The sequence below is a fragment of the Sparus aurata genome, chromosome 5 (genome assembly GCF_900880675.1).
Source record: "Sparus aurata chromosome 5, fSpaAur1.1, whole genome shotgun sequence".
NCBI classification, from domain to species: domain Eukaryota; kingdom Metazoa; phylum Chordata; class Actinopteri; order Spariformes; family Sparidae; genus Sparus; species Sparus aurata.
Window position 1 is genome coordinate 10,933,843 of NC_044191.1, and position 15,129 is coordinate 10,948,971.

Consider the following 15,129-nt stretch of genomic DNA (forward strand, 5'->3'; position numbering starts at 1 on the left):
TGCTGGAGAAGCTGCGATGCCACGTTATACTGTGTGTATTACCAAGCTGTTGTAAGGAAGAATGTAGTTGAAAATTAAGCTAAGTGTGTTAAAACTGACAGCGTAACACTAAGAGGGGAGCGCAGAGCTATGGAAGCATGGTGATGCGAAAAGAGGATAAAATGGAGATTGAAGAAAAGCAGGAGCCTGATGTTAGAGAGATGCACATAGGAAATGAGATGGAGAAATGGAAGAATCAGTGACAGAAAGTGTGTTAGACAGAAAAAAGATGTCTAAATGATTTAGAACATGTAAAATGAAGAAGAGCAGAGGACAAGACACTGACAACAAGAGATGTAAAGGAATCACAGGGTGAGAGTGGATTACAGGGGTCCAGTGTCGGAAATAGCAAGAAGGATGCACAAACGGTGAAGGTGAGGAGACCAAGCGTAAAAGAAATGAGAAAAGGGGAATGGAAAGGTGGATGCTGAATAAAAGAGACACAATATAAAGGATGAGAGGATTTTGTAGGGATGGGTGAACAGAGATGTTGAATTGGAAGTGATGACAAGGACTGAAGCAATTTAGAAAAGAGGTGGATGTGCAACATCAAATCCCAGTTGACAGGTGTTTAAATGAATTTCACAGCACACCTTAATGTAAAGCCTCGCGGTGGACTTATATTTTGTTAGAGCTGGCCAGGTTTGGTTGGCAGAGCACCCCATTTCACAATGTCACCTGAGCAGAGGTGTGTAATATAATGTGTGTAAATGAGCGTCTTCTCATCTGTGTATCTGAGCATGTGTGGGTGCACCCGAGTGCCTCTATTTGGCTTATTTACAGACATTTCTGCTCTAAAATCAAATCTTTATTCATTTATGTGCTTGTATAAGCCAGTTACAGGCACTCTTGAAGGTGGGCTATTGTTGGAGGTCTTGAATGCCTGTTCTTCCCTCTCCTTTGATCTGGTTTTATCAAAGTGTCTCACAGAACAGTGTCGCTGTGATGTTGAACCACACAACCTGGAGTGCTTCAGCTCACATGTCAGGCATTTGCATTTGTATGGCCTGGTTAAATGACTATCATTGTGATCCTTGATTGCATGCACATAGACACACACACGCAAACAAACAGATCCCGAGGACGTTCATAGTGGGGTTGTTAACGTGCTTTACTGTAAAACTGCACATGAGCAGGCAGTTTTTCAGAAAGCGGTGTCTCCATGCACGTGTGTGCAGCATGGGAAGCTTTTTAAAACATGAATATCTACCAGCCACTTACAGAAAAAAAATCAAATTCACGAGCCACTCAGTAGTTCATCATTACCATCTTATTTTACCAGCATTTGACTGGTGGTTGATCCTACTTTTGTACCCTGGTGTGTTCTTAGAGTATTCAGAGGAACCCACAATGCTGTAAGATTAGTGCAATATATTCATTTTAGACAAAACAGCCTTTAAAATTGCACCAGTGAACATTTCTAAATCCTAGGTGATTCTATTCCCCGAAATGAACATGTTTGTAAGTAAAACCATAAAAGAAATCCACTCTAACCCTAACCCTGCAAAAAGTTGAACTGAGTTTACACATTTACATTCAATTACATTTCTTCCCTCCCTAAGCTGGATCTGTGAGCATCAAGACTTGAAAAACATGATGTCATCAAGTGAGACTGATTTCCTCTAAGTGTTAGTTGAATTTAGAGCTCCCAGCTGTGAAAATGTTCCCATCCCATATTCCCTCATTGTATCCAACAACGATATACAAAGCACCTCTAGAATTAAACATCATTAGCATGGTGTGATCTCTGCTGTTTTACTCAGGAGATTCTTGCTCAAAAGAATTACCAATTAGTTGTTTAATATTATAAAAAAAATAATGTGAATTTTAGAGCTGATATTTCATTTTGAGGTTAAAGTCTTATAGTTTAAATGTCTGTAACAGTAGAAGCTACAGCGAATTATGATCCCTGACACTGTGTGTGAATCCTTCTAGGGACACATCAGGCTGTGAGTGTAAAAATGACTTAATAGGCCTATCATTATTGTCGGAAATTTCTGCACGACAAGCATTTTCCTCCCATGTCCCTCTAACTTATTACCTGCCTGCTGCTGCTGCCAACTGCATACTTCTGCTTGTGTGTGCATGTGAGTGTGACTACAATTTATATGGCTGTCAGAGATGTTTCCCGTCTACCTTAGGCAGGAAAATATGTCCAGCAGATTGTCAATGTGTGTTTGAACGTAGGTGTGTGCTTGTGTCTGTGCAGATGCTTGTCTATGAGTGTGTGCATTTAAAATGCAGTGCTACAGGCACGTTGCGGCAAATATGTACTCTGCAAGCACCTTTGTGCGTACGTATGATTGAGTTGGAGAAACAGTTACAGTAAGTACATTTTATATGAACTGATACCTTTGTGTGTAAATTGACATTGCAGACAAGGATAACACACCAAGAAATGTTACTGCCTTCATCAAATAGGAATCACCACAAATGTCTCTTCGAAGCTAGCCAGTAATACAATCTTATCTCATCTTATACACCACACGTAACCAAGCTAACCTGCTAATACTCCTCCAGCCACTGTTTCTCTTGATTTCATGCAGTTAATCAAAAACCCATCACCAGTTTTACCATTTTCTCAAACAACCTCCCATTATCATCACATGACAGTAGAAGTGTGTGTTTACACATGTGTGTGTACAGAACACAGAGCTGAAGCATGCTTAGATATTGATCATACAAAGATATCATTTTCCCAGTGGCAAGACCCAAAAGCTCACCGCATTGATGTGGAATTTACTCTGTTTGACGTCTGATCCATGAAAGAGCCCCGGCTTATAATTTGTAAAATTGTGTGTGGGTGTGTGTGCATGTCCTTGAGTGCAAACCTGATTATGGTTGGGGGATGTTAACTGAATTGGCATACTACGGTGTTCTCAGTGAAACATCAAGTCTTTCTGAATTTGAGGTAGCGTGTCCCCTCAGTTTGCTGTAAGGAGAGTTAGCTCACCACTGTACTCACTGCTGGTTCCCACTGTACCTCTGACCCACTGATCTCACCCAGCTGAGAAACATTCTCCCATCACCACTGACATACATTCCTGTGCTGGGTTTCAAAGGATCTTCACACCAAATGTCTATAACTAGCAGCTAGTAAAAAAAAAAAATAGTATAGCAGCAGCATGAATGAAAGAAATACTTGAAAAAGAAACCTTCCTTTCATTATCTCTTCTACACGTCATGAACACCAAAAACTCCTGCCTTACGGCAACTCTGAGGGTACATGCTACTTTTTTTGTGCTCTCTTGTGAGGCTCCTTTTAAATTATGAAGGTACTGGGCTCAGAAGTAGATGACTGTCAGCCGTTGTGGATGGATGATGGAATCAGCTATAACAGCCTAACCGGATGTAAAAGTGTTTTTTTAATTTGGGTGTTTCTGTCTGTGGTGTCCATGTGCCTGTGTGTCTTTCAGTTCAGCTCAAAGATAAATGTTCTTGTATCTATGTCAGTGTGAGTGGACTTATAGAGATATCTTCAAAATACATGCTTTTGTCTCCAAGGCTGGAAGCGTTACACTAACTTATTAATGATCCCAAATTGACAATGAATCAACTTTGTACTGACACAAGTGTTCAGCAAGTAATTGAATTCATTACAACTGCTTCCTATTGACCTTTAAAATGGCAAGCAATTGGTCAAGTGCCACTTCACAGAAGAGTAATGTAAAGGGGGCGGGGGGTGTTCCTGAAGTAGGACACCTCTAAAAAAGGAGTAGAAGACACACCTGGGGTTTCACTCTGGTCCATGTGCTATCGCCCCTTGTCCAGAAAGTAATTCAGAAACAGGAGAGTCATGTAGTTCACTGTCCCTTTGAAACCCTGGGCTCTTTTATCCAGACCTTTAAAAAAAAGTGCTCTTTGTTGGATGAATAATAAAATGGATTTAATTAAAAGTTCCTCTCTGTCAGAGCTTGTTCCTTGTTCCTAAAACAATTATATGCAGCTGTGATTTTGTGTAGACTTAGTGAGATAACAAATGAAAATATTGGAATGTCAGAAACAAGAAATCTGTTTCATTCACCTATCTCTGTCTTTTACTCAGCCTTTTAAGAAGACAGCCTCTTATATTACACATTTAGATTTTGTGATTTGTTTTTTATCTTTCTTTTGATCATCATACTGCATGAAGTTCTCCAATAACAATGCCTTTTCTGACAGTTTCAAGGGGGTTTAGTCTCACATCTCCTCACCTTTTTAGGGAATCAAACAGTGTTAATACCTCTGCAGTGCTATGCAGTAATTGTGGAAAAAAATGCTGCATACAGTACAGTAATAATGCTTTCTTTGATTCTCTTCATGGAGTCGTTTAGTTTCTACTCTCCCGTCTCTATCTTGCATTTTTCTCTGTTGTGCCCAGTGTGCCTGTCTTTTTTGCTGTCATCTTCTTTTTTTCTGCCTCTTTCTGTCTTTGTTACAAACTCTTTTCCTCTTCTCTTTTTGTCTTTGGCTTCCCATCATCATCATAAAGCATAGATACCACTCCATCTTATGCAAAATACATCAGTGGGCGGGATGCTGCTGCTAAAAAAAGAAATACAGCTCTCTAATGCTAAAAATAAATTTGTGTTACATAAAAAGACAGACTGTTTCAGTGCTTTATATCTTCTAGTTTAGCTGCAAGGAGTGGATATGTGTGGGAGTATACAACAATTGCAATTATATTTATCAAATAATCTACACTTACATTATACAGAATGATGAAGGAGCACAATCTGCCAAAGTACAATCTGTCACCCATAGGTGGCACCACCTAGATTCTGTAGATCTCAGCACAAAAACTGTTGTGAGCTAAGTAAATGCCTGGGCATTTTAGAATTTGATACAGATGAAGGTGGCCCTATATCTGTACTATATTAGTATCTATCACATATTTTAATACATAAGCAGTGTATGTGTGTTGCATGAGAAACAAAATGTTTCATAACAAAAGTGATCTGTATTTCCTCTTTGTATCTGCTCTATATAAGAGTGGGAGGGGGGGTCTTTTTAATGAAACAGATGTTGCACCAATTCAGCACCTCATCATATCTTTTTCCTGACTAAAGAGTGTAACACATTGACTGGGCTGATAACAAGTATCTGTTTGACTTCAGTATGATATGATTCTGTGCATACAACATCCTATTACAGATTTTAACTGATAATTAGATGTTTTATGATTGTTGGAGCAGCTGAAGTGTGTGTTTTCTGTCTTTGCATGAGATTCCAACTGTACAACAAATACTTAATTCACACATCCTGATAAATCGTGGTCAATTCTGATAAAGATTGGGACAGCAGGGATTGTTCTAATTAGCGAGCGCTCGGAATCCACTGATTATCTGATTCAATTTTCCATGACGCATCACAATGACACTCTTGACATGCTTGTTCCAATAGAATCCTTTTGTGCATTTGTTGCTCTCATGTCAATGTGTTGCCCTCAATATTGTTGTTCCAGAGAATGATAATAGCTGCTCTCTAATATTATTTGTAGTGTCTCTGCAGGAAACATAAAAACACAGTTACATAACATGTTGGTTACAACATTACAACAAACAGAAGAGCCACAAAACAATTAAGCGCATGTTCAGCACATGTAGCATGACAACTAGCATGTGCTTTGTGTGTTTTTAAAGTGCATTTGAGGTCAGTCTTGTGTCTCCAAAATTCCCCTCACTCTTCTTCTCTCTTACTTCCACACTTACTGACAGACCCCAATGTGTTGAAAGCAAATGCTACTTGAGTGTTGAATGAAACCAGAGGAAACAGCATGTTGTCACACACAGGCCTAAGGGAGGGTCCTTTCCCCTTTCTCTCACCCTCACTCTTCCTCTTTTTCTTTTTTTTGGTTGGTGTGAATGTACAAAAGCCTCAAAGTCACTCAAAGCTTGCTTGTTTCTGTCTCAATTAACCGGTAAATACCACATTTGTGAAATTTCAATTAAAACTGTATCTCGCTAATGAACCAAAACGAGAACATAAGCTGCCAATTAACACCTAATTCCTTTATCCTGGCACACAAAGACTTTATATTTCCTATTTGGCATGCTTCCACACAACATCATAGGAAGTAAAACAAGCTGTTATTGCTGTTATGCTTTGTAAAATATCTGGATCTTTAAACAAGAAGCTGGCTTGTGGAAACAATGTGTCATCATACTGTTCATTCTCTTTATTTCTAAATGCGTTTGTCTTGAATTAATGCATCAGCTACTACAGAAAGACTGTACCTACCAGTCAGCTGCTGAATAATTTATGAGATTCATTGCTGAAAGGACCTGCAGAGTCAGAATAAATGTATAATTTGGCAAACCACTTCGAGTTTTCATTGTGGAATTTCTGACAAGCTAGTGCATAAACACCTTTGGCAAACACACTGACTCACACACACACACACACACACACACAAATATAAATTCTATAACCATCCACCCACAGCTCCCACCTTTTAGTCAGAGCAGCAGCATCCATGACACTAGCAGTAGAGTTATGAACTCTGAATGCTGACCTTTGACCTGTTAACTGTCATGGGGAATTATATACCAGTGATGTAGGGCTGTTTAATAATATATAAGGACAGTAAGTCATGAATCCTCGTGATATGCTTTATGTACACTATAGATTGATGCAAAGAGTATGACACAGATATTGGGAGAATTTATAGCGTGCATTTATTTTTACGTTGCTGCGTTTGTGCAGGTTTTCTGCATGTAATCTGTAGCTGTTGAATTTTATGTGCCGCTTCATGCTATATCTTGTTTGTAAATCAATTTAGGTTACATTTGGTTCGAGTGCAGCCTTACAGAACCTAACCTCTAACCCTTTCACCATCACCATTCCTTAGCATGTGGACATGCTGGATAAGAATGTTTAGGAGAAACGTATGTGAAATCAAACACAGCACTGTTTCTGTTGGTGAGAATTTGCTTGTAATTGTAGGAACTTGCAAAGTACGAATAAGCTGACATGCACTTAGATTTATACGAGATGATTGATACCACTATCATTTCTGTCAGTTCATAATGAAGCTGGAGCCAGAGGGAAGCAGCAAGTGTAGTATGTATATTGAAATATAATGTTTTATCACGTTGGTAAAGCTCACATGTGCCAAAGTATCCCGCAATATGCTCCGTGAAATTTAAAGTTTAAAATCTTTACACCAATCTGAAAGTTCAGAAATTGTGTGGATGCAGAAGCACCTTAATTTATCACTTTAATTAGTTAAGTGGTACTGCTGTAGTGTATGGCTGCCTAGAATGAGGAATGAGGCTATTTCATATATGAAGTGTGATGTATGTTAATTGATTGGTTTTGGTTGTATTTAGTGCATTATGGCGTATTCATAGTCAGTGATTTGTACATTTTTAACGGGGGGAGGGGGCGCTGACCCAACCCAATAGGAGCTCCACCTGCCTCCACACCACCAACCAACACACGCACCCATGTTCACCTCTGAAAGGATATTCTTGCAGTGTGTGTCTAATGGGGCTCTCCTGAGTCAACCCTTCTCACACTGATTTGCTTTTCAAGTAGGAGTTTTACTGCGGCATGTTGAGCCATGCCATGCCTGTAATGGACATTCTCTTGAGTGGGGCTGCACCCAGTCTCCAAATGAGCTGCAGTGACATCTCGCAACCGCGGCCAACCCGTGATGAATGCTCTTTACCCCCCAAAATAAAGGCGGTGTTGTGATAGTGGTCTCATGTCGGTGCATCAAACCTGAAAAGACAGTTTCACAAAACTCCCAGTGTGTTCTCATTAATTTTGTAGCTTCTCATTGAATCACAGAGCTTAGTTTATCTCCAGTTTTGTACTTTCCGGAATAGTTACATGTTACTGATGGTTGAAACCAAACAAATCCTGATTTTGCTGCTTCATAATATTACCTTTTAAATAACCACATAATGGGGAACTTTGTGTTTACAACCAAATTAGGGGAGCTTTGTCCTTTTTCCACAACTCAAGACGAGCGCATCATGAGTTAAATAAACCCCTATAAGTATGTAGCCCTTTTAATGGAAATGCAAATCCCTGCTGCTCTGGGGTAACGTGCCGTGACAAACTGAGTCAAGCCGAGCCAGCGTATATGTATGGGAAAGCCTTAGTAGATCCTCCCGCTCATCCGCAACCACAGGTTACTTTTCTCTTTGATCATGAAATTGACACTACATAGGCTACAATATAGTAAAGAATAGTGTATTTATATTAGAGAGTTTAGAGGTATTATAGGTCCAAGACAAGAGCTGTCTACTACTTCAGCACCATGGATAGCGCCATGAATTTATCAATACGCAACTCAAATACACTACTGATATTTCAGAGCCATGGTCAGGTCCAGAGACCCTAACCTGCAAAAAGTCTGAACAAGGATCAGTGATTCAGGCAGACTGGACTTGCGTCTTCAACATATAAACCCTTCTGCTCCTACATTTTCTCTGCTACTAGAGGATGGACAAAGGGGGGTATCAGGTCAACAAGCATTTTGCTAAGGGGGATGGAATTCGCCCTCAAATTGCCTTTTGTGTATTCATATATTCACGAATCCTCGGAAGGTGATTTTTAGTTAATTCATAGGTCAACATTTGATCAATAAATCCACAAATCAATACATAATCACTCCCATATATCTATTGTGACATTCAATAAATGCATTCAACCATGTAGATGCAACCCAAAAATCGCCGCCATTGCACACAGTCAGGATTTGCCGACCAGCAGCTGAGCCCCTTGCGATGTGGTGCCGATTGCCAGCAGCAGTGTGTAGTGGATGGTCTATGGTCTGTGTTTGACCAGCTGGGCTGTGGAGGTCGGACACTACATGCAGGCACAACAACCAGGAGTGAGTTGCAGCGCTGTAGGCGTGAGATGACAAGCGCCTGGACCAGAACCAAGACTGTAATTGTCAAGGCTGTTAAGATAATGAAAAGGCAAGCTGAGGTGTGAGAGGAGGATGGGAAAAGTATTGAAATTGCATCCTGAGCTCAGGAGACTAAAATTAGCGGCTGTAATAATCTCATAGCAGAAGCCATATTGTTACTGAAGCGTGTGCAATCAGTCAAACTGTTGTTCATGTTGAACTGAAGCCAGCCAATCAGTGCTACTATGCAGCCAGATCAGCTGAAGTTCACAATCAGCACCATGGACAGTGGCTGCACAGCATCCCTGTCTCAAAGCTCTGATACTGAAGACACATTGTCCCAACTGCTGATGTTTTAAAAGGTTTTATTTAGCACAGCCACTGTTATTCATCAAGACTACAACTAACAAGTATTGCTATTATGGATTAATATCCCAATCATTTTCTATGTTAATCATTCGTCTATAAAATTATGGAAAATTAAGAAAAAATCATTTTACCTGAGCTGTATGTAATGTCTGACCAACCAGCAATACATTACGTATGTCATAAGAGAAAGAAAAGATGCAAAGCCTGTCACTTGACTAATCTCAATTTTATTTTCTATCATTGTATTGTACCTTTGATGCTGAGATAGCCACAATAAGATAACTGTAATCTGTCCACAGTGTTTATTTATTTATTTACAATAGTGAATGTTTTCTATCATGGCACTAACCACAATCTCTAACATTTTCTGTAAAGACTGAACCGGTGGTGTCTGAGAATAATCTTTTATTTTTGAAATACAGTAGCTGTAGCTATGATACAGTAGCGTTACAATTAACTAAGATAGCATGTCTTGCCCAGAATTGACACTGATCGCTTTAACAGATCACGTGTGTGCTTGAGCGTGTCTGACATGAGTATATGCTTCCTTCATAGATTTACGTTTCTTTTGACTTCAGACAAACTCACAGGAATGGATGCGTAGGCATGCCCGGCTGTGGATGTTTGAGCATGTGGTAGCCTGTAAATAATTGATATGGCCTTGGTAATTGTGGTGTGTCTTTGTGTGTGTGTGTGTGTGTGTGTGTGTGTAGGAAAGGCTTAGACATGATATAACATCTTCAGTTTCTAAACACTTTGCAGACTTGTGGTGGACAGCGCAGTTCAGTTTATTACCCCGCACTGTTCCATGATCCAGATTAATGCCCAAAAACTTAAAAGAATCATTTTAAGCTTTACGCCTAACCTGATCAAATTGAGGTGTCATCCATCACACAAAGAAGATAGATGAAAGAGACTGAATATTATTGTTTTCAGACTTTGCATATTGCTTTTTTAATATTTCTCCTCAGTCCTGAAGGAGATCAAACATTTGGAGCTGCACATAGTGGTATCTGTTGCATAAACAGTTACAGTAGTCTGGCCTTTATCACTTTAAGGCATCAAATAAAAACAAAAAGAAGTGTTTTTTATTCGTTTTTATTCCTTCATTTTAAGGATGCCCACGCATTACATAGTTTCTGCCTCACAGATTTGTGGGGTATGCATTAATCATTGTGAAGATTTGTATTCGATTCTAACAGTAGCGTGACAAAATTTCCCGTACAAGTTTTTTTTGCATTAAAAAAAGGTAAGCTTTGTGGTTGGTTGCCAATTAACTATTCGCCATGAAAAGATAGCATATCTGGCACCTTATCTGTAATGTTGGAGGGCTGATTTTGCAGTGTGACAGCCAAACGAAGAGGAGTGAATAAAAGATTTTTTTAAAATATGAATAGTGTTGAAAGAGAATAGGATTCTTTATGACAGGGAGAGTCTTTTAACAAAATGCTTTGATCTGAGAGAGCAATGGAACAGAGCGCTCTCTCTCCGCCTGTCCTGCCTTCATGTAATGTCTCATTTCATCACTCCCTCGATCTGTGCCTTTCTATCCATGCCCCTCAATGTGTCTCTCCCTGCTTCAGCATCCATGACTATCAATGGCACTCTGATAAGTACCCGCTTCAACTCTGTCTCGTTCTCTATACTGATCAAGAAAACTCTGCCATCAAAATCTACAGCACATTTATACAACAAAAAAAACTGTTTTTATTTTCTCATGCACATTGACAAAGCTGAGATGAGCCCAGCAAGGTTCTTTGCTCTTTCATAATGAAACTTTTTGGGTGAAAGCAGCCCATAATTTGACTGCCAGTAAATGCAAAATCTGTGGTCTTTGCCAATTGAATAGCGTTAAATACAAATACCTTATTGCTTTTTAACTATTATGAGCCCAAATTCTATGCTTGTCAGGCAAACAATCATGTTTTTTTGTTGATGATCTTGAAGATTGGCAACAGTATATAGAAATGTAGGAAATGGGGGTTGGTGAGTTTAATATCCGCCTCTGTTACTTTTTCCATCATTAGGACTCTTACTGTCTTGGTTTCATTTCAAAATGAAAAATTCAGGCATTTTATTGTTGGACCATATTTTTACACACTCTCTTCTTATTCGCCTTGATCTACAATTGGCACATTTACTCAATAAATCCATTAACTAACAAGTGATGAAGTGTTTGCCAAAGATTGACACATATTGGCTGGCTGGGTCTCACAGGTTACCTTTTCCATCCATGCAGAGATGGCCTGAAGCCACATATCTCTTCTACTACTGTATAAGGAATAAAGGAAAATCATGAACTGGGTTTTTTTTTAAATGTTCAAAGTGTAAACTGCAACACGGTGGCTTTAGGCACAGTCCTACTAGCTTTCTCAATTTTGTTCTGGCATTTTCACAGTGTTTGTATTTACCCAAATGTGACTTGGCCACTCTGGTTACAGGAGAATCTCACATTTCTGTATGAGCGCAGCTGCATATTAAAATATACTGTATGTATCGAGAGCCAAGGTGGAATTAGCTTAGCATAAGGTCTAGAAGTGTCTCCACTGTTTGCCTGGCAGCCTAACTTGATGACAAGACTCTAATTGCTCAACAACTTAACACTATAATAAACTGAATGCTTAGTCAAACTGTTCTTTTAACATTGTTCTGGTCAAATACGTTCAAATAAATGAAAGAACTCAACACCATCAGCACACAAAATTCCTAAAAGTTGAAATGTCTTTATTCTGGCACTTCTTTTACACGCTGTGCTGTTGTAGAAGTGGAACAGGTCATCAACACACAAAGGCATTTTTTATCAATACCATAATCATCTCTGTTATCTCCTTGAACAGTTGTTTATTTAAGGCCTTGAAGACTTTTTATTGACAATCAATATGTGGTCTGCAATAAGAGTTTGGAAGCCTTTCAACCATTTACTAATGCACTCATGAATGGGAGCATTTCTTCACTCTTCCCTGTTGTTTTTCCATTCCTCTGCTCAGGAGGAATTCACCTCTGGCTTTTGATGGTTCCTCTTTATAAAAATGTTGTTCAGGTGTTTCTCCATCATTTCCCGCTGGCTCTTTACAGTAACATCATCTCTCACTCCCGCTTTTGTTAGCTCTTTGCCAGCATCTGTCTCTCACTCTTTATCCATCTCCCTACCGACACTGTTCTCTGCAGCTCACACAGTGTATTGTTTCACTTCAGTGATCTCACTCAGGTCATTAGCTGAGAGCGGTGGCATCTTAAATCATGCTGGGGCAGCTTTATTTCCCCCGCATGCCTCCTCCAAAATGTTCCCCTGTGCTTGCACTCGTGGATCAACACACATACACATTAGCACCTCAACACAGAATACACACATGCTGCCTAATCATGCACGCATGTACACATTCTCATTTGCAAGCAACAGCTAATCCCGAGAACACACGCACACACACACAAACACACACACAAGCGCAAACATGCAGGCACGTAAAAGAGTCAAACCAGAAAGACAGTGTTGTTTTTTATTGCACTTGTATGACTGCCCGGCTTCCTCCTTGACAAAGAGTAATGATACTTTTAATAGTGTATTCCCTGTCCAGCATAATGGAGGGACGGATAAAGTGTCTACCCGGTGGAAGCCTTTTTAAATGGTACAAACATGCCCTCGTGTCCACGCGCATACATGCATGTGAGGAGCATGAAGGGTCTTTGAAGATCAGCTGTAACACTGAGCCTTCATTTTTAAACCTAGTGAAAAATAGGCTGGATTCCTGAGTGCCACCATGGGCCTCACATGAATTAAGACCACATGTATGCAAATATCCTCTCCATTCTAGTTTCCCTCTCCTCTTTTCTTCCCCTTCATCTCAGCCTTTATCTTGGTGCTTCTGTCTCTTTTACTCTCTACATCTCCTCCCAACCTCTTCCCATTTATTACTCTAACTTTTGCCCCCTTAAAATGAAATGAGCAGCTCTAAATCACATGGCATAGCTATAGGACAGCACCCAGGGGAGCTCTGCCAGCCGTAGTTAGTCTGTCTGTGTGTGTGTATGTACATGTGTATGCATAAGTCGGCCTATGTTTGAGTACAATGCGCTCGCAATGCATGGCTAGCTTCAACTTAACGAAATATACAGGATGGAGGACGGAACAGGACGGAGAAAAGGAGCGAATGTGGAGGTGTAAAAGAATGTGAGAATAGAACAGTTTTATCATGAGGCTAAATGAGATTGTGTGTTTTCGTGTGAATGTAATATTGGGGTAATGTTGAGTATGTGAGAAACATTAGTGGGAGACGTGTGTGTGTGTGCATATATGCCTGCCTGTGTGTGTCTGTAAATTGGATATTGGGACATGGAAAATGAAAGTGAACAGCATGGCCACACAGGGCTATTTTTGTCCCTCCATCCTTCTCTCAGCGCACTCTCAGTTCTGGATTCCTCCCTTCCCCTCCTTCTCCCTAACTTTACTCTTCCCCTTTTTTTCCCCCTCTCCCTGTCATCTTTCCCATTCTCCTCCTGTCCAATATATCTGATATATCTGTGGCCATATCAGCGCAGTCACAGCCGTCAAACAGTCTCAATATCCCATATTTTATAGACTAACCACACTTCCCTCTTAGGCTGTGGTTACAGCCCCCTGCCTTGAAGGAATGGCTGTCATTTTACATCTAAGAGGTTATTATAGCAGTGCTCCACTTTGGCTTCCAAAGTGCTGTTTTTACAACAGTCAGTCTAAAATTATCTCTTCAATCCTCTCATGAATCATTTCCACACACAGCCTGTTAAATGTCCTGCAAAAGTGAGGTTTTCAGTCTTTCCCATTTGTATTGCATCATATTTAGTTATGTACATGTATGTAGTGAACTGAAGGAGCCCTGTTGTTGTGCCCCTTTGGAGAATTCTTTGGAAAATTCTGCAATACGTTATGCAGGATTTACCTCCATTTCTTTTCATCTTTTCCTTACCGGCCTCTACAGTAGGCAGCTCAGCAGTGCTACATTAGCCTGTATCTATAAAAATTCAATTTCTGCCTCAGCTACAGTATGACATGATTTCCATATGAGGAGAAACAAGGGTCACTCTGGCTGACTCCAGCTGAAGCACATTGTGGCTTATTGCACAGTAATGATACATGTGTTATATAGTAGTATATGTTTAAATATAGTCAGAAGGTCAAGTGTGTCAGCTAAAGAACAAATGAAGGTCTCACAGAACTGCTTGTAGGCATTTCAACATGAATTTTATTGAATGGTTTGTTCAAGCATGTACAAGCAAAAGCCCAAAAAAATTTAAACAAAGCACAAATTGTAATTTGCACAAACATGTGAGCAAAGCGTAAACATCATTTTATTACTTGTGTAATACTATGAAAGCTAGTTATAGCTTTGGTATTCCTCAAAATTCACACACTGCTTCTTTCTGCGCAGCACATACATACTTTACAGTATAGATGTTATAACACTGCCTGTTCTACACTGCCTTCCTCTCGAGTGAGTGCAACAACAGTGGCAGAACATCAAGAGGATTATACAGTCTTTGAGGACAACTAGAGACTTAGACAGCCTTGCTCTCTCTGCTTGCCTTTCAGCCTGATCCCAAAAGGAGGAGAGTAGGATGCATCAGTTTCCCAGAAAGAAAGTAAGAGAGAAAGGGGGGAAGGGGACATAAGGAAAAAAAAGAGAATAGTGAAATTAGGAGAAATGACTGAATGAGCAAACCATCAGAGGCTCAGAAAATAGGATGCAGGAAGTCAGTGTAATGCTGAATGTGTGCCCAGTGCTCTGTGGGATTGTTGGCAGGTGCTGTGCTGCTGAGAACAAGCTCAAGTCCTGCCAGTAACCTTATGTAATGAAGCTTTATCCCTGTCACTCCATGAGGGTTAGAGGTACAGTGGCACATTG

General features: G+C 40.0%; 1 protein-coding gene across 22 annotated transcripts in view; it reads left to right on the forward strand.

Moving 5' to 3' along the window:
• Positions 1 to 15,129, forward strand: part of trpm3 (transient receptor potential cation channel, subfamily M, member 3) — a 169,645-nt gene that overhangs the window by 34,975 nt on the left and 119,541 nt on the right. The window lies entirely within an intron of this gene.